At 37.4% G+C, this 25,945-nt stretch overlaps 1 pseudogene; it reads left to right on the top strand.

Annotated features, from left to right (window-relative positions):
* Window positions 1-73: 73 nt before the first annotated feature.
* On the top strand, window positions 74-21,562 carry LOC121317550 (annotated as a pseudogene).
* Window positions 21,563-25,945: the final 4,383 nt, after the last annotated feature.

Raw genomic sequence — 25,945 nt, 5'->3', positions numbered from 1 at the left:
GAATACATTCTTGCGGTCCAGACTGACGTCAGACACAAATCGGCTTCCGTCCTTTTCGCTTCCTATTCTTCTTGCGCATGCCCACAGTTTTATTTTGCTCTCAACAGAGCGACAAGGTAAGCGGTTGTGTTTACGTTTTAGAAGTGCAATTAATACTCATTATAAACATATAATTTACACAATGAGTAGGTTAGGTCATTCTTTTTAGGAGTACGAAGTTTGATATCTTAATTCTGCTTGCTGTCTGTGTGTGCTGAACTGATCACACTGTATACTGTATAATCAGCTTCAGTGTATTTTCAGGTTTGGATTTTGATTTTATTTATACAGGTATGTTGTGAGAGGGAGAGTGAGAGTAGGCAGAGATATATTTGTTATCTTAACGTGTGTGTGGTCTGTTGGTGTGTGTGAGAGTTGTGTGAGTGTCTGAAAACAACAAGCCTAGTAAAAAAGCACAGGTCAATGGAAATTTTATATATTACATTTGTTATATTCTCTATTCATGTTGATCAACCGAAGTGTCTTGCATAATGTAATAATAATAATATAACAAAACGTGTGTATATTACACGAATAGAGAGTACAGTTCTTTTGTGAGCCGTTAAGACTTATATGGGCTTAAGTTGAAGATTTGTTCTGTTTCTCAGTAGTTTAGCTTTCCAGACTTGGAAGCCAACATTTTTGGGTTGGAACTCATTTTTAACCCATTTTTGCAATATGTTTTGAATAATCCAAGGGTTTTTGGGGTTTTGTTTGTTTGACATCATGAGGTGTTTGGCAGGTAACAGCGTCATTATTTACAAGCAGTTTTGCTGAAAATCTATGCTAAAGTGTGTAATGCTGAACATTTTCAACCTCTGAATGGTGCCATTTTCATTGAAGTAGTTGATGTCTTGTTTTATTACCATCTATTTATGATTTTGTATAGCCAATACATTCAAATATATTCATTTTAAAGAAGTGAACTGAAAGTTTAACTTGCAATGTGCCATTTGTAATCTACCAGTGAAAAATATTCATATCACTTAGAAGGTGTAATAAAACTAATTGCGCCTGGACGTCGCTGGTTCGAGTCTGGTCTATTCCACAGCCGACTGTGGACGGGAGTTCCCAAGAGGTGGCGCTCAATTGGCTGAGCGTCGCCGGATGGGGGAGGGTCTAGGTCGGCCAGGGTGTCCTTGGCTCACCGCACATTAGCGACCCCTGTAGTTTGGCCGGGCACCTGCAGGCTTGCCAGTTAGGTGCCCAGGAGCTGCGTTGTCCTCCCACGCTGTAGCTACTGGGTGGCTGCATGGTGAGCGAGCGATTGGCTGACGGCACACACTTCGAAGGACAGCGTGTGTTCGTCTTCGTTGCTCTTGAGTCAGCACAGGGGTGGTAGCGGTGAGCTGAGCCTAAATAATTATTGGCCATTTTCAAATTGAGAGAAAATAAAAAAGGTAATTGGCAACAACTAAATTTAAATTAAAAAAAAAAAAAAAAAAACTAATTGCATTTTTATTTTCTTAGTACAAAGAACTATGGATAGTTCCAACTCGGACGCTAAAGATGCAAAACCTCTGTCACTTGACATCACTGGAAAAATGGAAAGTCAGCAAAGTGACCAAACATCTCACAAAGAGACGTTAAGCTATCATCCAGAAGTGCTTTTACAAGAAGAGAACATTGACCTTGATGGGGAAACATTTGTCACACCGCAAGAGGATATTTCACAGAACTTTATGGATAAACTCAATGACCAAATGATGGAAAGTGTCTTGATATCAGACTCGCCCAGTAACAGTGAAGATGATCTTGGTCAGATGGAGAGTCTGCAGGATATTTTGGAACATAATGAAGAAAGGGGAATCTTTGGGATAAAGGAAACTGAGAATAAAGAAAACTACAAGACTTCTGGTGAGACAACAAAGCTTGAAAGTTTGGAAAAGCCTGAAGAAATCTCAAAGATAGCCTTAACACATGATGAGAAATGGGACGAGCCAAAAGAAGAGTCAATAGCGGTTGAAAACCCTAGCCAGCTGACAGTGGATGATTATGATTTAGTTAAGACTGAGCAACAAGCATCTATGAGTTCAGGTAAACAGTCACCAAAAGAGGGACCCATCCCATTGTGTATTATCTTCGGTCAAGGTAATCTGCCTAAAATCCAAGCCCAGTCTTTGATACATTCTGGGTTTGAACCTGCAGTGGTTAAGTCACCTAGTTTTGGCAGTGGCATTGAAACCCCTAACAAACTCCTTCCATTAGTATGCCAGCCAAGTCTGAGTCTCAGCAAGTTTTTTGTGGACAATGGCCATTCTAACCCAGCAGCAGACTTCTTTGATTCATTTACAACCTCATATTCTTTCATTTCAGTTAGCAATCCTAACGCAAACACCCAAGATTCCTCAATACCAGAAGGACTGTCATTTTTGTCTTGTCCAACTGGAGTTGCTCCCCAAGAACCTGCTACTCCTACCTTTTTCTTTGGGGTTGCCCCCCCTGAGTCACCTGTTCAGCAGTCCTCTTCTGAAAGGACGCCTCAGTTTTCACATACACAGGCTGCTTTTGCAGGCAGCAATGATCCTTTTGCCACAGCTCTTAACATGAGTGAAATAGACAGATGATATAATGCTTGGCTCCCATCAGACGAAACAAGAAAGATTTTGATTTCTGTCGCCAGTCAGCAGTACAACACAGTGTTTATTGAGAAAGAGCAGCTAACCATGCCTGGTTTGAGGTTTGGCAATGTTCAGGTAAATCTAGAATAACGGTGTATATCGCTGTGAACTGTATCCTGTATGTTAAAAAAAAAAAAAAAAGTAAAAAAAAAAAAAAGGATCAGTATTAGAGTGGCCAAAAAGTCTCTTTTACAAGTGTAGACATCTAAGGACCCCTGTCTAATGATTGATTGTTTACCAAGTGGGAGTAAGTTTGATCCACACAAACCTAACTTAATATGTTGTTTTTAGTTGTCCTAAACAAGCAAAGTTGTTCCTTGCTTATAATTAGGGGTCTACCTAATTCGCAATTTTTTGCGGAAATCTGGAAACTGAGGGGTCATCGCAAATTTCACCTCTTTAGGGGCTAATGCATACAGGACTACTACACGGAGAAAAAAAAAAAACTAAACATAATTTAAATGAACTACTGCACACAGCAAGCAATGCAAACTATGTCTTAATTCTGTAGATAGGCTTTTTTTTATTCCTTCACTGTTCTATGCACAGGGACAAACCCAGTGTTGCATTGTTATTTTAAGGTTGCTAAAATCTAGTTTTCAGCATTGGAGGTAAAATACCAAAAATGGATGACAAAGCAAAAAAAAAAAGCAAAGTATATTTCGGCTGAGGATCGTGTCAAGAAATTTCCCATAGCAACTTTACATGCAGATGGAGTTCAGTTGTTTTGCACATCTTGTAATGTGATCATTCGCTATTTAGATTCAGAATCACATATTAAGAAAGGTTATTAAACAGAACGTTAAACAAATAACAGCTTTCAGAAAATAAAGTGGAAAGTCAGTGCAGACAAAGAGTATTCCTGTCGGTTGTATCCAAGTTAAATCGGTACTACAGGTACGATCTAGCAGCCACCTCGCTTCAAACAACCTGCTGCTTACTTTTTAAACATAGTTAGAATTTTAGACCTGAATAGGCACGTTTTCTTTCTTTTGAGTCTGTATTAATAAAATAAATTATTGGATGGAACAAACAACCTGACAAAGAACGTGCTGCATATATGGCCTTCATTAAAGAGTGGCAGATCTGTATAACTTGGCAAATTGTTGCCTTACACTTCCAACCAATTCAGTGGATGCAGATGTGCAGTCTCAATGCATGGGCAAGTCCACACCAGACAGAGAATGTCGTCAGCAACTACTGGGGGATGTTGCATGCTTGCCTTTAACAAATGACAGCACTCCGTTTTAGTGAGGAAGTAGGTACCACTATTTATAAGCTTTAATAGTGCTCTGAAATATTATCTACGTATGTTTATTTAATGTTTTAAACTGGTCAGTGAAATCCCAATTTTGTACGATCACCTACCTGGGAAAAATATGTACACTCTCTGTGATTTAAGTAGACCCCTACTTATAATACATTTTCATGTGTAACTTGTGTGTTTATTATGTTTGATTATTATATGCATATATCTAATGCTTTGGCACCTTGACCCACCATTTAGCTGTTAAATTGGTTCAAAACAGTTCAAGGAGTCTCTTTCAGGGTGATGCTGTCAGGGATCTTATGCTGCGTTTTTTGGGGGAACAGGCAGCAAAGAGGAGGCAGGTTTTAACAGTTAACTCTGTGGAGCAATCCTTTGTGGGACTAAAGCAGCTAATTGTAAGTAATGCATTTTTATCCAGCTTGCTGAACCTGCCCTGCACATTTTATAAGAAAAATAACATCAATTCAATTAATTATATTATTTTAATGATCTGAAGGCATGATTGCTCATTTTCCTGGTCATTTCCATAATGTACCTAAATAATGTTCTAAATCTGGACATGAATGCTGTACAGGATTCCCCCCAAGGCATATTTAGAAGATGGAAATAGATAAAAACATTTGTATGTGTATTTTTCCCCCTTACTGTTTGTTATTGCTGCAAGTTCTGTACACAGTAATATACCTGTATAGCATTAGTTAAGATTCATAAGAAGCACTGGATTTAGCTGATTTAGCTCATTTAGTTGTTTCACTGGGAAAAAAAACAAAACAAAATTAAGTGAAGTTTACTATCAACATGTTTCTCAGTTGTGATTGAGGTACATGAATGGCTTAACAGGTATCAATTAAAATTTTCAAGGAGTGGACAACTCTGGGGAAAACACGGAAAATCAGAAGCCCTATGTATAACTAAGATTTTGTAAAGGATTAACCTTGGAAGTGTGATCAGGAATTTACCAATGTACATTGTATGTAGGACTTCTGTTTTTCGGGTTTCATTCATTTCATTTTTTGGTACTTATTTTTAGCTGTGTTCGTTTGTTGTTTTTGTTATGTTTTATATATATATATATATATATATATATATATATATATATATATATATATATATATATATATATATATATATATATATATATATATATTGTATGAAATTATTGTTTTCGGTTACTTTAAAAAATTCGTAGTTTTTTTTCTGTCACTGTAACTTGACAGTACTTGCACACTTCAATTGTACCTTCTTTCCTTTACTGTCTTCCATAACAAAATCTTTGTGGTCACGGCCATATTCCGGGATGTTTGTGTGTTTTAGACATTATTTTACATTTCGTGACAATTTGCAATTCTGTTTTAAATTCCACGAGAGTGTAAATACTATCGAACTGTAATATAGCTTTAAATCCCGCTAGCAAGAACAACCCTGTACTTCAGGTCATTGTAATCTCATTTTAAATCTTGCATGCATGTACAGTCCTCCATTAGAAATGTAGGAATGTGCTGCCGCTCAGTAGCTGGGGTTGTACTTAAATAAATAAATAAATATTTTTTTTGTAAGCTACTGCATTTTGTTTATTTTATTTAAATGGGGAAAGGGATCAAATCAATGAATGGAGTAACCATTTCCAGTGTTTATTGACTATGCATCGATTTTCATTTTTTTGTACTAGGGGGAGGGGGGAATCCCTAATTAATTATATGGTGGATGGTGTAGGCTATTCATTACTTTAACAGGGTTGCCTGTGAAGCAAGTTGGTGCATCTGCACTGGCTTCTATGCCAGCTACATTGTGTATTGTTTCTTTTTCTTTCTCAGATAGACATACATTGCGTGTAGTATGCAAAATGAAAACAGATCTTATTGCTGGTATGGCATAGAATCGTTCATTTATTTATTCATTAGATAAATATATAATCAGTTGTGACTCATGCTGCAGTCACAGTGCCGAATCATAATCTGTATGCAGCTAAGATCCATTTTTTTCAAAGCCTTATTCAGCAGCATCATGTGCAGGTTTATGTCCTAACCTTATGCTTGAGTCTTATTAGTGTCCGTTTCTTCCATTTTATTTCTATTAAGAAACAGGATAGCATCCACATTATTTGCTTTTGAAGAGGAACGGGCTCCATTTACAATGTGACTAGCCTTGCTGAAAACCTGCTCGCCGCGGACTGACGTTGCTGAGATGTTTGAAATACTTCTGGTCAAGCAGGCTACTTTTGGAAATAGATTGTTGTTGTTTTTCCACCATTTTATTTATATGTAGTGATGTGAAATTAACCCAAATAGAATTGCCTTACGTTTTTTGAATGAGGTTTAAATATGCATAGGGAAAAGTCAAGCAGGTACTAATATGGATTATATTAGTTAGTAGCTCTAAGCATATATCAACTAGTGCCTGCCCCTGAATTAGCAGCAGCTTTTATTTCAGCCTCAGTATGTGTCATCACTCCGCTGGCCATTTTCCTCAAAGTTAAAAAAAGGGTATTTATTAAAAACAGATTCACATACGGTAATGATGCTTGCTACTGATGATAAATAATCCTCCAGAAGCATTATGATTTTAATACTTGTATATAGTTACTAAGTTTATGTATCTATTAGGACCCCAACCTGAAACAAGCCTCCATCTAGATCGGGTTGACGTTGGGGTTAATTACAATTTTTCGAACCCCAAACTCTATTCTTGTTCATGATGGGGTTGTTTTGTTAATGACCCCATCGCGATGCAGAAAATTCACCCCGATCTAAAGAAGATCATCCGAAGACACAGCATAACTCAAGCAGTGAGCAGCAACATTACAGTGCACGTCGACCTTCCAATTAAAGCTACAGTACCACATTAGCTGTGCTCTTCATCTAGATCAAACTTTCCAATGCTAGACATTCACATGGCTTGAGGTTTACAAAATTGTAAACTTGATCCCAAAGTGAACTCCATAGCCACAGTCATCATTGCACCTTGAATAGCATGTAAGCTAACTGAACTCATGATGCAGGGGTTTCTTTTGTAAGTATGTATTGTAAAGCTACTGTACCTTGCCATTCTTCTGTAAGAATCAGTGCTGCAGTCACATGATTAGACTGTTAAAGCTATAATTTATTTAGTTTTTTACTTTATGACATGCAAAAAAAAAAAAAAAATTATATTTTTTTATATACAGGGCCCAGTTGATTATCTGTTCTGATTCAGGCGTTGCAGCTGCCTTTGTCAATTTTCTTGCCAGTCATTTTAAGCTTCATTTCCCCTCCTAATGAAGATTTAGAAGTGAGAGATGTGGTGATATGAAGTCTTCTGTGTGTCGGAGACATTCACACTCTGCTGGAATGTATAGCAGAAGTGCAGGAGCTGATAACAGCACCGTCTTAACTGTTTAAATGTTTTTCTGTTTGTTCAATTCAGTTTTATGCTTGGTTTAAATTTTTGCCTAATTACACATAGTTTTGATGAATAACATTGAAGTTGAAACTGAATAGCTAAACTGACCTTGTCATTATTACTAATGGGTAGCTCTGCTGTACCTGCTTGCAGCCAAACAAGCAGCTGTTCTTTTAATGGGTTCATTTATTCTTCACCTTGTCCACTTCATAATAGGGCACAAAGAACTGGAGGGCTGCTGTTGACCTGACTGGAAGACTACTGACTGCTCACGGTCAAGGGTATGGAAAGAGTGGGCAGACTACCAGCCACACTACAGATTCCCTGCAGGTAAGTTTTCCACTTACATCTAGTGCTGTGAAAACCAAATGTTGCCTTTTTTTGTTAGTGACTGTCATTGCATTTTTTGATTTTATAGTCAAACCTATAGTGGCCACCCTGCTGAATCCTTGTGTATGTATATATGTTACTCCACTGACGAAGACCAGTGGCTGAAACATGTCTGCATGAATTCGCTTCATTGTTTTTTCATAATAATGTCATAATAATAAATAAGCTTTAACAGCAGATACCTGGTGAGTGCTTGGCTTTTTACAATCTACTATTTTCTATCTTCAAACACCTGTATATAACATGGCACCTGTGCTTTAGAAAGTGCCTTCAGCTGTCAGTAAGCAGGTCTGTTTTATATTAAAACTGTATTGGCAATTTAAAATACCCACAGGTCAATACGGACCTGGATCTTAATTACGGGATTTCTTCTAAACCAACATTTTGTCTGCAATGTGTAAAAGAGAGAACAAATTAACCAAAAAATGTAATGCATGATCTTGTTTTTTTTCCTGTCTTCTAAATGTATATATTATAATAGTTTCTTGGTTCCACTTTGATAAACAAATTAAATTGGATATATATTTGGAAGGAACGTTGACAGACAGTGGAGGAAAAAGAAGTAAGCAAAACTCCTGTGACCTTTAAGAACATAAGAAAGTTTACAAACGAGAGGAGGCCATTCGGCCCATCTTGCTCGTTTGGTTGTTAGTAGCTTATTGATCCCAAAATCTCATCAAGCAGCTTCTTGAGATCCCAGGGTGTCAGCTTCAACAACATTACTGGGGAGTTGATTCCAGACCCTCACAATTCTCTGTGTAAAAAAGTGTCTCCTATTTTCTGTTCTGAATGCCCCTTTTTCTAAACTCCATTTGTGACCCCTGGTCCTTGTTTCTTTTTTCAGGCTGAAAAAGTCCCTTGGGTCGACACTGTCAATACCTTTTAGAATTTTGAATGCTTGAATTAGGTCGCCACGTAGTCTTCTTTGTTCAAGACTGAACAGATTCAATTCTTTTAGCCTGTCTGCATATGACATGCCTTTTAAGCCTGGAATAATTCTGGTTGCTCTTCTTTGCACTCTTTCTAGAGCAGCAATATCTTTTTTATAGCGAGGTGACCAGAACTGCACACAATATTCAAGATGAGGTCTTACTAGTGCATTTTACGGTTTTAACATTACTTCCCTTGATTTAAATTCAACACTTTTCACAATGTATCCGAGCATCTTGTTAGCCTTTTTTATTTCAGTAGATATACTGAGTGTACTGTACTGGGATAATTAATCACAGTTAACCAGGTTTCTGTTTGTTTTTTACCCATTTTTTATTTTAAATATATTATGTTAAGTATGTTGTGAAATCATTGCACCACAAACCCACACTGTGGAAATATGGGATAAGAATTAAGACTCATACAGTTTCATCATCGCAGCATGGTTTGATTGATGTAAACCACAGTCAACCCTGTGGAACTTTCATTCTCTGAAACAACTGAAAATATTTTTCCTTAATGCTGAGAAGTTTTGTTCCATTATCCTTGTTTAACACTGCATTGCTAATGCACACTTTTGATATGATTAAGGCAACTTCCTGGGCACTGAAGCAGAACTCCCTAAAGATATGTTCCCGAACTTGAAACGCATAGTCTCCATTGTCATCACAAAAGTACCTCCTATTTAGTAGGCTGGTTTTTCTGTTTTAATCTTGGGTTTTTTGTTTGTGTTTTCTCTTGGGCTAAACGTGCATGAGGTTTGAACTATCAGATAACTCCCTTAGAGATTTAAGTGCCACATGGGAAAGCCCAGCCCAGATCCGTGCTTGCTTGATCTACTGTAATTAAGCAGCCCTGTGAGGAGAGCTTTTATTTTCAAATCCACCGCTGCACCTACAACTGCTTACGGGTATCCCAAAATACATTTTAGCTGCAGATTACCTAATTTAGCTTTCCTGAGGTTATGTTTCTGTTGTGCAGATGGACTGCTGTTACAGCATTCTAGGAGTGACTGCTACTCTATAAAAAATGGTTCAAGTCTAAGGCAGTCATTTATTACTTTTATTATTTGTGTTTAAAGTCATGAATAGTTGCAGAATTGGAATAGATCTGGAGCAGCAGTTTTCAACTGCCGGGGAGGGGCGGGACCATCTGGAGGTTATATCAAGCTTTCTATGGGGTGCGCAGTGAGTGTTCTAATAATACAGTAATTATGGTAATAAAATTATATTAACAAATGTACACAATGTTGTGAATAATTAAAAAGGCAAATGTTTTAACTATGGAAGGACTTGATTCCTTTAGAATGTATGAATTGGAGGCATCGCTGCATAATCCAAAATCACATTCCTGTGTTTTTCTTTTTTAAATGAATCAAAGCCAAACTTCTGAAATGTATATATTTTTTTGCAGCTCTAGTTTGTAAGGCTAGCATTACTAACCAAATTAAGCCTATTTCAAAATGCTGAGATGGAGTTTGAACCATTTGGAAACCTTGACCAGCCAAACCTTTACTACGAATATTACTCGAATGTATACCCAGGACACAGAGGTAAAAATAGCTTCCAGTATTCGGAATTTCAGTGTTTCTCCCCTGTTTTCATTGTCCAGGTTTTATACCGAGCAGAAGCAGCGATTCGAATTCAGCATTGCATTATTTGGGATTTGGTAGGTTTGAAATGCAATCGGTACCAATTTTACGTGAGCTTGGAGTCACTATTAGGACTTGGTTCCAGACCCTCATAATTCACTGTGTTTAACACTTTACCACTTCTGCCTCGGTTATTCTAAAGTTATTTAAAACTGGATAGGAACAGGTTGACATGTGGGGCATGTCTGTTTCCTCCTATGTAAAAACTTGTGAAAAGTGATCTTTTCTGTTTGCTTTCTTTTTTTTTCTTTGTCTATGATTTTGCCATTTGTATCTCTTAGACATTTAACCTCCTCTTTGAATGTTCTCTTGCTGTTTTAATATTGGAAAAACATTTTGGAATTGGTTTTAGCCCCCTAGGAAATGTTCATTTCTGTCTCTCTCTCGGCCTTTCTAACTTCCTTTTTGACTTGCGTTTGCAGTTCCGAGTACTCAGTAAAGACTCTCCAGGGGTTACTAGGGGGCGCTACACAATTGGCCAAGTGCCGCACGGGTAGGGCGGGATTAGGTTGGCAGGGCAATCCATGGTTCACCAGGCACCATTGACCCCTGTGGCTAATAGGGCGCCTGCAGTTCTGCAGTGGAGCCATTCCGATCTGTATTGTCCTCCGGCACTATAGGTCTGGTGGCTTCACTGTGGATCCGCAGAATGAAAAATGACAGATTGGCAGGAGCGCATTTCGGAGGACGCGTGATTCAGCCTCCAGAGTCGCCGTGGGGTTGTAGCGGCGAACCAGGATAACAATAATAATTGGGCATGCCAAATTGGGTGGAAAACCAGGGAAAAAACATTGGCGATGACTACATTTTTTATATTAAAGAAAAAAAGTGGTATAAATTGCTAACAGCTAAGTTTTGGAAGTATCGCCATAATAAATGCATACAGTACATGTGGATGACTAGTGTGAGAGGTTCATTTGATCAACCATTACCCCAATAAGAGCTGCATCTTGGGAATCCCCCTGAATTGGATCAGCAACCAATCCATGGTTATCACAGAAGAACTATAAAAACAGGAGGATATTGCAATTAAAGGGACATTGCAATAAAATGATTTTAATGTTCTCAAAAAAACTCAGTTAAGGTTAAACATAAGCCTTGTGAGAAAAGGTAGGGGTATATGCTTTGAAAACAAGATGGAATCAAAGGCATTACATTGTAAAATAGAGTCCAGAAGCAATGCAAAAGGGCTATATAAGTATTAATCTCTTTAGTTGGTTGGTTTAGAATTTGACTTAGTTTAGAATATGTTTATTTAATTGCAGATTTTACTTCTGAGGGAACATGTAGACTGGGAGTAAAATCCTCTTCACCTTAGAATTTCAGAAGCAAGGATACTTTCTTCAGGCTTCATTGCACAACTGAAGTGGTTCTCAGTTGTAAATGTAGAAAAATATATACAAAGCTGTGGTCATTTTAATGGTTTATTTGTTTGGGTGGTTCATCAATTTAACACAAGTTATGGCGCAATACTAATTGTTTATGATTGGTTTGGCCAAAGGCTGATGGTGATCTAAATTCAAAATAATCCCAATCCTGTCTATGCTGTGCAAATCTGGTACAGACTCTTTTTCTGCAGTATATACTGGGATTGTAAACAAAATTACTTATTGAGTCCGATGTATATTTAATGAATGGGAGATTATGGATATTTTGTAATTAAGTAAGGTACTATATTCTTTTTTTTTCAATGAACATGCATTTGTTTAAATCTTTAGGTTCAATGGTTCCATTTTCAATGCGGATTTTGCATGCTGAGCTGCCACAGTATCTTGGAAAAGCACAAGATTCCCTTGACCGCCTGCACAGTATGTAAATGATTGCGTTAAAGGTGAGCAAAAAAAAAAGGGTCACTGGAAAGGTGTAACATTGGTATCAAACTTGTTTGACATTTGCGTGAAAGGAATCATCTGAAAAGATATTTAAGAATAATTTATTGTAGGTTACCTCTACCAAAATGTACATTTTTGATACAGTAGTCGCAGGCTAAGAGAACACCCCTCAGGAAGCAAGCAAAGTATTCCTATAGCCGAAGTGTTCTCTAAGATGGAGTTAGCCACCAGACACAATATGAAGAAATAAGTAAATATGTATTGCTTGTCATGACGCACTTGTATCAACATATGGAATTAACTGCATAAGTAAAAGAAATGCACTAGGTAAGTGAATGTCAATGAACTATAATAATGATGTAACTGTCAAACTAAATGAACATGTTAAAAACTGTAGCCGCAGAATAAGACATGAAGATTATTTAACAGAATGGTGAAGCCCTCGCCAGAACAGGAAACACCAAATTGCTCGGCGACTTGTGTCTGATTCAGGTTTTTTTCAAGAGCTCAAACAATTTCCCACTTTTAGTAGCAAAAGAAACAGCTGTGCCTTTTACGGTTTGCTTGTATGCTATTTTGTAGTGATGAGGTGCACTATTGGATACAAAAAGGGTCAATGATATGACGGCGGTTTTTATTTTATAAACCAGTCTGTGCTTCAAGACACTCTCACATTTTAAAAGACTGAATAAACCATTTTAATGTAAGTTTGATGATGAGTTATCGGGTTACAAATCAGTACTGTATCTGTTGTGAATGAATCGCTATGTGTCAAAAAGTGTGTTCTTTTAAGCAAAGTTCCTGTTTCTTTTGGCGGAGCTTTTACAATGAGAAAAATCTGTGTCACCACAAGGGTGTTCCATGAGGCGAAGTGTTCTCTTAGGAGGTGTTCCTGTACACAGAGACTACTGTATATGGCATTTCAAATTAATTGTAATTGTATGGACAGATTTTAGAAAGCTGCTTAGTCTGGCATTAAAATTGTATGCATTATTTATTACTATATAGGCATTATATATTATATATTATATTATATAGGCATTATTTATTACATTATTTAATAATGTTTGATATATTAACCAGCAGCCTTTGTCTGATATATTAAAAAGAATCAGACAAATGAATCCTCTATCCAGGTCGTTAGCAGTTACTAATGGAATAGCACTTGTAAACCATAGTTGTACACACCTCATATACATAATTTTAAAAAAATAATAAATAATACAGGACCTTTTTTTTTTTTTTTAAACAGATTTTGGATAATTTGGAAGATGGAAGTATGATTAACATAACACAAGAGAACAGGCAAGGTGAACAATATTACAACTATTTATTGAATTCCCATAGCATGTTTATATTCAAGCTAAATTATCGAGTGGCTAGTACCATATGTAGGTAAAACATCAAATACATTCAGTCACAAATCTAAAATGTTGAAATTATCATCAGTATATTGAAAAACAGATTGCAGAGATACAAGGTGCACAGCAACATTTAGTAATGCGTTTGTTCTGAAATCTTCATGGTGTTCAGTAAAGCTTCACAAACAAGGCAGGCTTGAATCACGCTTGCAGGCAAATGTGAGGAAGCTCAGCTTGCCAGGGCTTGTGCTATTCCTGCTTTGTGGATAAATAGAGAGGATTGGCTGCCAATTCAGCACCATTCTAGAGTCAGGAGTGCCAACAAAATATCAACGAAATAATGTAAAGAAAGAAAAAACGATTGCAACATTCAACTCTTCACTGTGCGGGCAGGCAGCCCTATTGATTTAATAATAATAATAATAATAATAATAATAACAAATTCAAACAGTACTAATACATAATTATCTATAAAGTGCTTGAAGAGCCTCTAAGCTACAAAATAACACTGCTATAGCCAGAAGTGAGACAAAATAAATCAATGTATTTGTCAGATTCACCATACTTCCTTTAATGTGGAGGGAGGGGGGGAGAGGGAGAGAGAATAATTAATTGGGAGTTCAGAGGTTATGAGTCATTACTCCTCTAACACATTGAGAGATGCTGCTGTGAATTCAGCAGTGCAGCCTTTAACAGTAACATAATCTTTCCCTTGGATTGCTTTGCCTCTCAGTACTGTCTCTGCAGTTTTTTGTTGTTGTCTCATGGGGCTCTATGACTCTCTCAGCTTTGCACAATATGCTATTCCCCCCCCCCCCCCCCCCAGCCTGTGTTTAGTCTGACCATTTTTTTTCAAATGAATACAACTGCACAAATCTTGGGGTTATTAGTTGGTATGTATACGTCCTTGTTTGTCCAGATATTTTCTCTAAGTTAGATCTGCACAACACACTGCCTTGCTTGGATGTGTCACTGATCAATCTGAATGCCACTGCAAATTCGTTTCATTTTCCGCAGTACTGTTCGATACACTTTCTGTAGAACAGTTTATATCTTTTTTACATTGAATGTATGTTTGTTAAAAAATGACATGTCCCTTTTCAATATATAGTCTCTCATTTTTTAATGTAGGAGGAGAGTGCACTGGATGATTTTTACATTTTTTGGGTGTAAATTCCAGTAATTGATGGTTTTAAAACAGGCTGCCTCGATGTCTCACGAGCTGCTTCTGTTTCCTGCAGCCACTATTCAGCTGTGGAGGTCACGTCTGTGCCAGGTGTTGTACTCCGTAGCAAACTGTCTGCTACTGATGAAGGTACGTGGGCGGCTGCAAGCTACAGAGCTGCCGTATATACTCTGTACAGGGGGCTGGAAACTACTGCAAGTGCAGTCTGTATTTTTGTTAAGTTAAGCAGCTTAACACTAGAAAGACCATGTTTTATATGCATACCTTGAACAACCATGAGTGATCAATTTGACCAGCATATTAAAACACTATTATAATATTATACTGAAAGGACAAACAATTGAATGTAAGTCATAGTTTTATTCAGGAGCGTCATATAAAGCATCTACACAACCGAAAAATTATAAGTAACCGGACAACTGAACAGAAATGTGTTTTATATGCAGGCATATTACATAAAGCACAACCTCAAACTGTAAAAAATGAAATAAACAAATATTTGAAAATAAATTTGTGTATATACAGGTATATTATATACATACAAAACTGTACAACTGAAACGATGTAAATAAGTATAACTTAATATAAGAATACATGGGTTTATATTGCCTACATAACAAAGCACACATATGCAACCAAAGGTATGCGTTTATACACAAAGATACTATAATCGAAATTACATGCATAAATAAACGTTTGAACAGAATGGGCTTTGTTTACAATCATTTACAAAGTCTAAGTGCTGGTACAAATCACACAGATCCTGCGCTATTCAGCACATGCAGTGCACTTACCACAGACTGTCTTCGTGCATTTGGTACAGCTATCAGCCGTCTTGTTGCCATTACATTTTGTAGTCTGGCATTGACGTCTCTTGCAACTGGCTGCTGGTCCACTGTAATTAATATTCTGCCCCGGTTTTGGAGCAGAGAATGCTATTGTCAGTGAAGCGGGTCCAAATTTCAGATGCCAGGGCAAATTTATTATTTTGAAGTCGGGCGCTTCTGGTTTGCTTCAGATCAAATCGCAAGATTTGATGAAAATTCCGTGGCATTGATTCTGGGAGAGAAAAAAAAAAAAGCAACTCCCCACTTACTGGACCACAAACTATACAGTGACAGGCTTCTGGCACCAAATGCTCCACATGCATATACTAGTGCAGTGAAAGCTTCTAATTCCTCCAAGGGCATTGACCAGGAATCATCTTATAGTTGTCGGTGGGCTTCTGCTTCAGTGCAACGTTGTATATGGTAAATCGTAAGCATGTCAATCAATAGGCGAGAAGCGCTCAATGTGCTCTCGTTAATGTTGCTTTTTGCGTATGCCGTGGGCCCTGGAACTTCCCTCAAAATATTATATATATACCCATTCTACCTGCAGCTTAAACACCAGGATTTATAGTTGCAAACAGTGCCATCATTACCAGCCTCTTGAGTGCCAGGTATTGCTGGTCGTACCGCTGGAGAAGCGGCTGCCTCAGGTGCAGGGGCTGATGTAGGTGAAGTGGCTGGCGTCCTTGCAGTGTCTGCCACAGGATTGCTTCTACTCCCACGGGATCTCCTGTGCCCTCTTCGCGCACTCAGTCCTGGCACCTCGTCACTGTCACCGCTGTTGGAAGATTCATCTTTGCAAACCCAGTCTGTTTCAGAGCCAGATTCATCATTGTCTGTCTGCTGCATCAGAATTGCTGTTAGAACAGAACCCTTGTAAAGGAAGCCTTTTTAATTCTCTGTCTTACAATCCTGTCCAGTTTTGCACTAAAACACAGTTCTGTGTCTCTTTACTACATTCTTTTTTTTTTTTCAGTCTTCAGAGCGCTTTTCTTTGGTAGACAAATAGCTTGTAAGCAGGCAAGTTTCTGCATTAGGGATACAAGCTCCCAAAATGATGCTTCGCAAAAATAGAAAAATAAATACAAAGTATTTATAGCAAAAACCGTAACTGTTTTTGCAAGCTTTGAAAAACATGCAGACAACAGGGTTATTTCTGGTTTTCTCTACTGTACAGCAGCTGTAACGCCTGCTGGTGTGAACAGGGATCATTTCACAATCTAATTCTGCTAAAACATTCTTTCTCAACCTAAAAAGTGTACCAGGTATGTTTTTTTTTTTTTTTTTTTTTTTTTTTTGCCTTTATCGTCAAGAATGTAATAAATCCTAGGTTTTTAAAATTAGTCTTGCACACCTTGATTTGAGCTTCTACTTTTGGTTCTAGTTACCTGTTACAGTTGAAGCTGTGTACTGAAAATGTCTGTTTTTCAATGACAAGAAATCTGGACAAATAGTGCCATCTGCTGGAATAAATGTTGCAGTGTACAGAAAATACAATGCCGTGTACTGTATTGCCATACACAAATGTGCATAGTAAATATGAATCACAAATTTAAACTATTTGCAATGCTGTTTTTATCTGACATTTTACAAGGAATGATCTTGATGCTTTAAAAATAAATAAATAAAAATACTATAATGTATGTCAGTCATTTATAATTATAGTATAAAGGTGGCATCTTCATATTTACCCGAATAACTTATTTTGCATGTTGTACCGTAAAAATGCAGCAGAATCCATCTGTTAAATTCAATACATGGTCTTCATGGAGATGTGTACTTAATAGCCAGAGATTTTATTGAAGTGTTATATTGAATTGGTCACAAAGCCTAAAGGCTATTCTTCTGTGAATGTAACATTTCCTAATATATGCACATTATTTTTAAGGAGACTATGAGCCAAGAGCATTTGCAAAAATCCCTTATTGTATTGTTTTTATTTCTTCGTGATGTATCCTGGCATCACTGTTTCTTAGCATGTTACCATAGTCTGTCAAATTGTTGTTGGAATAGGAACTGTTTTATTACCAGAAGGCCTGACATGTGGTTAGATAAAAGCTGTGAAATCCAAGACTGCTGTATACCTAACGCTATTGCCAAGAGTATACATTCTCTGCATTGTGTGTTCCCTTGGGATTATGTGCTAGCAGTAGATGTGTACCACTCAATCATCCAGTATGAACCAGAACAACAACTCCAGCTTCTTAGTGGAATTGGAAGACTTTTCCTCCAGGTGAGGCTCATCTGAAAATTACTTGGGTGCAGCAAAGAAATGCTGGTTGATTGTTGTTGCTTAGATCTTGAGCTTTTCTTGTATTTCTTGTATTGGCATGCTGCATAAATTTGCTAAATTTAACGAGCAAACAATAATCTAAAACACTGACACTTATGATTGTCTTTTAACAGTGAATAATCTCTTTGGTCAGAATGCCAGAACCTCTGAAACAATTACCTTGTAATTCCCAAGTATTTCCCAAATCTATCCAGTAGTGTTGCTGGAAGGGCATTTGATATTTGACTATTTTAAGCACATGGACCTGCCTTTCTATCCTCATTGGCCTGTGTCTGTCTGGGTATTTTTGTATAGACCTGTCCAGTGTTTTAACAGTAACAATAATTTGCATCAGAATGTAAGATAGGAAAAAAAAAGTTTCAGTTTCAAAGACTGTAATTATGTAGCACATTAAAACTACCAGTAATGCAAAACATTGCTGAATTGCACGTCTTTCTTCAAAGTAGTTCCTTCAAACGCCTCTTTTCATAGAAATAAAACCAGTGGAACAAGAGTTTGCATATCACTCCTTGTTTAGTGTGTGTGTGTGTGTGTGTGTGTGTGTATGTGTATATATATATAGATAGATAGATAGATGAGAGAGAGAGATTTTTAGAGGAAAGCCCTGTATTTTTGCAAAGTGAAAACTGCAGTTTTGAGATTGTTCCTTAAATATTAATTTCCTTGCTCACAATCTCATGTACTAATGAGCTGACGCACCAGCAACTAACATTTTATTTTTATAGTACTGTTTGTGGAAAGCATTTCATTAACACTTATTAACACCTGCAGCAACATCACTATTTGTCTTCCTTTGCTATCATTCAATTATAAATTGCCAGTTAGAAGCAGTCACAAATTAGACACCCTTTTTTTTAACCATCCCCTTAAGTCGAGAGTGTATGAATTTGCAAATCTGTTGCTGCACCTGTAACGCACACGACACACAGCTGTATTCTGACTGTCGACATAGATATAGTATATATATATATATATATATATATATATATATATATATATATATATATATATATATATATATATATATATATATATATATATATATATATATATATATATATATCAGTGCCTATAGAAAGTCTACACACCCTTTCAAAATGTTCATCTTTTGCTGCCTTTTTGCCTGGAATTAAAGTGTTTTTTTTTTTTTTTTTTTTTTTTTTTTTAATCATTTATCTACACATCCTACCCCACAACTTCCAAGTGAAAAATATATTCTAGAAATTTGTAGAAAATGAATTAAAAATAAAAACTGAAATAGCTTGGTTGGATAAGTGTCCACCCCCCTTGTAATAGCAATCCTAAATTAGCTCAGGTGTAACCAAACGCCTTCAAAATCACACACCAAGTGGCCACAACCTGTGTTAAATTGTAGTGATTCACATGATTTCAGGATAAATTCAGCAGTTCCTGTAGGTTCCCTCTGCTGGATAGTGCATTTCAAAGCAGTGACTCAACCATGAGCACCAAGGTGCTTTCAAAAGAACTCTGGGACAAAGCTGCTGAAAGGCACAGATCAGTGGATGGGTATAAAAAAATATCAAAGACCTTGAATATCCCTTGGAGCATGGTCAAGACGATTATTAAGAAGTGGAAGGTGTATGGCACCACCAAGACTCTGCCTAGATCAGGCTGTCCCTCCAAACTGAATGACCGAGCAAGGAGACTGATCAGAGAAGCTACCAAGAGGCCAATGGCACCTTTGCAAGAGCTACAGACTTTTATGGCCAAGACTGGTCAAAGTGTGCTTATGACAACAGTATCCCAAGCACTCAACAAATCTGGCCTGTGTTTTACTCAAGAAAGCCCACCTTGAATCCCGTTTGAAGTATGCAAAAAAACACTTGGGAGATTCTGTAGCCATGTGGCAAAAAGTTTTATGGTCTGACGAAACTAAAATTGAACTTTTTTGGTGTGAATGCAAAGCATTATGTTTGGCGCAAACCCAACCCAGCGCATCACCCAAAGAACACCATCACCATCCCTACTGTGAAGCATGGTGGTGGCAGCCTCATGTTATGGGGATGTTTCTCATTGGCAGGGACTGGGGCACTTGTCAGGATAGACGGGAAAATGAATGGAGCAAAGTCCTTGAGGAAAACCTGCTGCCCTCTGCAAGAAAGCTAAAACTTGCTTTTAAAAAGCTTTCTTAAGCTTACCTTTACCAGTGTTGTCAAGTAAAAATTCCCATTTCACTGCAACATTGTTACAACCTTTTTCACATCTCCATTTTACTTAATGTTTACAAACCATTCAAAGGCTACTTTACTTTTATTTTTAAGAAAGATTAATGTTTACAGCAATCTAAAATTTCCGTCTTTGCATCGTCTCTTGTGGAATTACTTGCCCTGCAAAGACCCTTGTATTGCACCTAGATAGGTGAATGCCATGTTTGTTTTTTTATTCTAATTTCTCTTATTGAGATGTTGTTACACTCCTGTCATTCAAGTAATTTCCCTTAGAAAGTTACAGATTAGCTTTTTGTACAGTAAATATTATTCATGTTTTTTTTTTTTTTTTTTTTAATTTTTATTATTAGATTGGTGACATTAAAACAGCAGAGAAGTATTTCCAGTCTATGGAGAAAGTATTCACAACAAAAGGAGATGATCCAAACCAAAGTACTTTGGTTTTAATGAACAGGTAATAATAGGTTTGAATAATTATTGTGGGTCTGGGTTGATGCACTGATGCCTCTGGGATATTTTTTTTTTCCCATGAAGACACTCCAAAGTGAACTTTTCTCATGCACAAGACAATTGCCCTACACAAGACATTAGATCCTGTGATATTTATTGTCCTAATGATGTGTATTTTGTTACCTGTAATAGCTATAAGAGTAGCCACAATCTGATTGGACAGGTACACTTACAGGTAAACTTTGCTTTGTGCTACCTGAACAGAAGTAAAACCGGACATGTCCTACTAGTACTACGTTACTCTTGAAGCTCATTTGACTGGATTTATTTAAGAAAATCATTTGAATATTCAAATCAGATCTAATTTTCCAGAAATTTGGCATGCTAAGTGTTAGCCCAAGGGTGTAAAACATGCCACGACCTTATAAAGCACTCCCACCCAAAGCAGCTTTTATCAGGAACAGGTTAAGTTACTTCATGTCGCCCCATTCAGATGCACAGTCAAATTTGTTGAATCAATTCTCCAATTCTCTGTATATTCTGCATGTAAACCAGTTTTGAGCTGGAATCAGAGTGGGGTTTTAATCAGATTCAAGTGCACACAGGTTCAGAAGCATCGAATCCACCAAAAAACTCTGTACATTTGTTTTCAGATAATAGACAAGCTATTGCAAAAGGATTGATTCCTTTGTCTTTGTTTGCTGCATGTCTACGGTGCAGATTTCATTTATTAAATAAGCACTTAACATATCCTATATAAGTGAATGTGCCTATTCCTTATCGTTCCATGTTTTAAAAAAGCACTGCTATTGTTTAATAACCAGTTATTTGTTGTTTCTGTTCATTTTTCTCCATTAGGGCATTTGTATAACTAAGTCAGAATAACTATGGAGAAGCACACAGTTTGTTTTCAGAGGTTTTGAAAATAGACCCCTCTAACCCGGTGGCAAGTAATACTCTAACTTTCTGTTTTTGTCACTATATCCAATATATTTTTGTTAAACCACCCATGTGAAAAATTAAAAAAAAACAGTAGTTTGTGTGCGTAAATGAATGTCACATTTATATTTTATTATATGTTGATAAAGGGCCATTGCTTTACAATAAATACGTATTACAAGTTGAAGTGTAAGCTGGCAAATTCTAGCATTAAAAAGCAGGGAAGTTATAAGAATAGTCCAGACATCTGCTAAATGAACATTATCATCCCCAAATGATCACTTCATTTGGAATCCTTTTTTTTTTTTTTTTTAGGACATAAGAACATAAGAAAGTTTACAAACGAGAGGAGGCCATTTGGCCCATCTTGCTCGTTTGGTTGTTAGTAGCTTATTGATCCCAAAATCTCATCAAGCAGCTTCTTGAAGGATCCCAGGGTGTCAGCTTCAACAACATTACTGGGGAGTTGATTCCAGACCCTCACAATTCTCTGTGTAAAAAAGTGTCTCCTATTTTCTGTTCTGAATGCCCCTTTTTCTAAACTCCATTTGTGACCCCTGGTCCTTGTTTCTTTTTTCAGGCTGAAAAAGTCCCTTGGGTCGACACTGTCAATACCTTTTAGAATTTTGAATGCTTGAATTAGGTCGCCACATAGTCTTCTTTGTTCAAGACTGAACAGATTCAATTCTTTTAGCCTGTCTGCATATGACATGCCTTTTAAGCCCGGAATAATTCTGGTCGCTCTTCTTTGCACTCTTTCTAGAGCAGCAATATCTTTTTTATAGCGAGGTGACCAGAACTGCACACAATATTCAAGATGAGGTCTTACAAGTGCATTGTACAGTTTTAACATTACTTCCCTTGATTTAAATTCAACACTTTTCACAATGTATCCGAGCATCTTGTTAGCCTTTTTTATAGCTTCCCCACATTGCCTAGATGAAGACATTTCTGAGTCAACAAAAACTCCTAGGTCTTTTTCATAGATTCCTTCTCCAATTTCAGTATCTCCCATATGATATTTATAATGTACATTTTTATTTCCTGCGTGCAGTACCTTACACTTTTCTCTATTAAATGTCATTTGCCATGTGTCTGCCCAGTTCTGAATCTTGTCTAGATCATTTTGAATGACCTTTGCTGCTGCAACAGTGTTTGCCACTCCTCCTACTTTTGTGTCGTCTGCAAATTTAACAAGTTTGCTTACTATACCAGAATCTAAATCATTAATGTAGATTAGGAATAGCAGAGGACCTAATACTGATCCCTGTGGTACACCGCTGGTTACCACACTCCATTCTGAGGTTTTTCCTCTAATCAGTACTTTCTGTTTTCTACATGTTAACCACTCCCTAATCCATGTACATGTGTTTCCTTGAATCCCAACTGCGTTCAGTTTGAGAATTAATCTTTTGTGCGGGACTTTGTCAAAAGCTTTCTGGAAATCTAAATAAACCATGTCATATGCTTTGCAATTATCCATTATGGATGTTGCATCCTCAAAAAAATCAAGCAAGTTAGTTAGGCACGATCTCCCTTTCCTAAAACCATGTTGACTGTCTCCCAGTACCCTGTTACCATATAGGTAATTTTCCATTTTGGATCTTATTATAGTTTCCATAAGTTTGCATATAATAGAAGTCAGGCTTACTGGTCTGTAGTTACCTGGTTCAGTTTTGTTTCCCTTTTTGTGGATCGGTATTACGTTTGCAATTTTCCAGTCTGTCGGTACCACCCCTGTGTCAAGAGACTGCTGCATGATCTTGGTTAGCGGTTTGTAAATTACTTCTTTCATTTCTTTGAGTACTACTGGGAGGATCTCATCCGGCCCAGGGGATTTGTTTATTTTAAGAGCTCCTAGTCCCTTTAACACTTCTGCCTCAGTTATGCTAAAGTTATTTAAAACTGGATAGGAACTGGATGACATGTGGGGCATGTTGTCAGTATCTTCCTTTGTAAAAACTTGTGAAAAGTAATCATTTAACATATTTGCTATTTTTTTTTTTTTCCTCTACGATTTTGCCATTTGTATCTCTTAAACATTTAATCTCCTCTTTGAATGTTCGCTTGCTGTTGTAATATTGGAAAAACATTTTGGAATTGGTTTTAGCTCCCTTAGCAATGTTCATTTCTATTTCTCTCTTGGCCTTTCTAACTTCCTTTTTGACTTGCGTTTGCAGTTCTGTGTACTCTTTCTGCGTACTTTCTTTTTGGTCCTTTTTTAATGCTCTGTAAAGTGCCTTTTTTCGCTGAATATTTTTTTAATTGATCTATTAAACCATTTTGGCAATTTAGTTTTACATTTAGATTTGTCTACTTTAGGGATATAATTGTTTTGCGCCTCTAGTACTACATTTTTGAAGAACAACCATCCTTCTTCTGTGGGTGTTTTCTCTATTTTACTCCAATCTACTTCTGTTAGTGTCTGTTTCATACCTTCATAGTTTGCTTTTCTAAAATTGTAAACCTTAGCTTTAGTCATTACTTTTGGGGATTTAAAAAACACTTCAAATGAGACCATGTTGTGGTCTGAGTTTGCCAGTGGTTCTCTGACCTCTGTTTTAGTTATTCTATCTTCGTTATTTGAAAAGACTAAATCAAGGCATGCCTCCCCTCTAGTGGGTGCCTTCACAAATTGTGTTAGGAAGCAGTCATTTGTCATTTCCACCATTTCTATTTCATCCTTCGCGCTACCCACCGGGTTTTCCCATTTTATTTGGGGGAAGTTGAAATCCCCCATTAGTATGGCTTCTCCTTTGCTACACACATTTCTAATGTCATTGTATAACAGATTATTGTGCTCACCGTCTGAATCTGGCGGTCTATAGCATGCTCCTATTATTATGCCTTTTGAATTTTTGTCTGTCGTTCTGACCCATATTGATTCGGTTTTATTTTCTTTGTCCAGGTTTAACACCTGGGCTTCAAGACTGTTTCTTATGTATAGCGCTACCCCTCCTCCTCTTCTGTCCTGCCTGTCTTTCCTATACAGTGTATACCCACAAATATTATATTCGTCCCCATCACTCTCAGACAACCACGTTTCTGTAACACCTATCACATCATAGTTACCTGTTAGTGCAGTAGTTTCAAGTTCTAGAATTTTGTTTCTGATACTTCTAGCATTTAGATAAATACATTTAATGGTTGTCTTACCTGAGTTGTTGTTCTTGTTTTGATGCGGTCTCCCTTCTGTTTTTTTGTTGATTTCTCCCCCCTTCCTTTCTAGTTTAAATGCTTCCGAACCTGCTCGAGGATCTTTTCTCCGAGTAGACTAGTTCCCTTGTTATTTAAATGCAGTCCATCCCGTCTATACAGATAGTCCTCGTTGTAGAATGTGGTCCAGGGCTCCTCGCCCTGTTACAAGGTGCTATGCTGCTCTTCATTGCGCTGGGTGGCCCGGACCACTGCCGCTGTACTGATTTCACAGTTAAAGCACTTTAAATAAAACATTTACAAATCTATTTAAAAAAAGAGGTAATAATAAAATAACAACCTGCGAATATATTATTTTCCAAATACTTATAGTAATAAAAATGCCAGTGTAGGCTGTAAATGTATAATAATCTACTGAGGGACTTTTGCTGCCCTTTGCTGCTGAGTGGTCCAGTCCAGACCAGATCACTGCCACTCGTCATCCTGTCACACCCCTGTACTTGCTGTTATAAACCTTAACACTGGCATGTATTACTGTAACATACATATTTGTAAAATAACATTATTGCAAATAAAGAAAATGAAAAGGAAACTGAAATCAGAACATACCTGTCAGATCCAAATCAGCACATGTCCCATGCTGATTCTAATTCTTCTACCACTCAAGTAGTTAATGGAGTCCAGCAGGGTTCTGTTCTTGGCCCTCTCCTTTTTAGTTTTTAAATGCTGCCATTGGGAGATGTTACATGGGCGCATAGGTTACATTTTCACTCTTACGCAGATGACAATTCTACTACTGGAGCGTTCTATCTACACGTCTGGCTGATGTAAAAGCATGGATGTCAGGTAATTTCTTGAAATTAAATGCTAACAAATCGGAGTTGCTGGTTTTACTCTCCCTGGGTTTTCTTGTTCTTTTCGTGATTGTTCCCTTAATGCTTCCTCGGTGGTCTGAAGTTTAGGTGCTCAGTTAGCCCTAGGTTATCGTTTGACACACGTCTTTACAGTGGTGAAGGCAGGGTTCTTTCACCAATCTGTCCTTTCCTGTCCCCCAGGTATGCGGAGATCCTTGTTCATGCCTGTCACTTCTTGCTTAGATTATTGCAATGCCCTTTTTGCTGGTCTTCCTTCTCGCTCTATCAATCCTTTACAGCAGCTAGAATCTTGACAGGCTGAACATATGACTTGCGTTCTTGCGCGTTTCCATTGGCTACCTGTCTGTTCCAGTGTCCCTTTCAAGATTCTGCTGCTGAAATACAAGGCCCTACATGGATGGTAAGGGTCCTTCTTACATCTTGGACCTTCTTAGCCCACACATCCCTGGGAGACAGCTTATGTCTTCTTAAATGTATTTCACCTTAATGTATTACTCTTGGTAGGCATAGCTTTAGTTGCATTGCCCCTTCTTTATGGAACTGCCCAGTTGCAGT

Source organism: Polyodon spathula, chromosome 6, assembly GCF_017654505.1.
Source record: "Polyodon spathula isolate WHYD16114869_AA chromosome 6, ASM1765450v1, whole genome shotgun sequence".
Taxonomy (NCBI): Eukaryota; Metazoa; Chordata; class Actinopteri; order Acipenseriformes; family Polyodontidae; genus Polyodon; species Polyodon spathula.
This window is presented reverse-complemented; position numbering and strand designations above follow the sequence as displayed.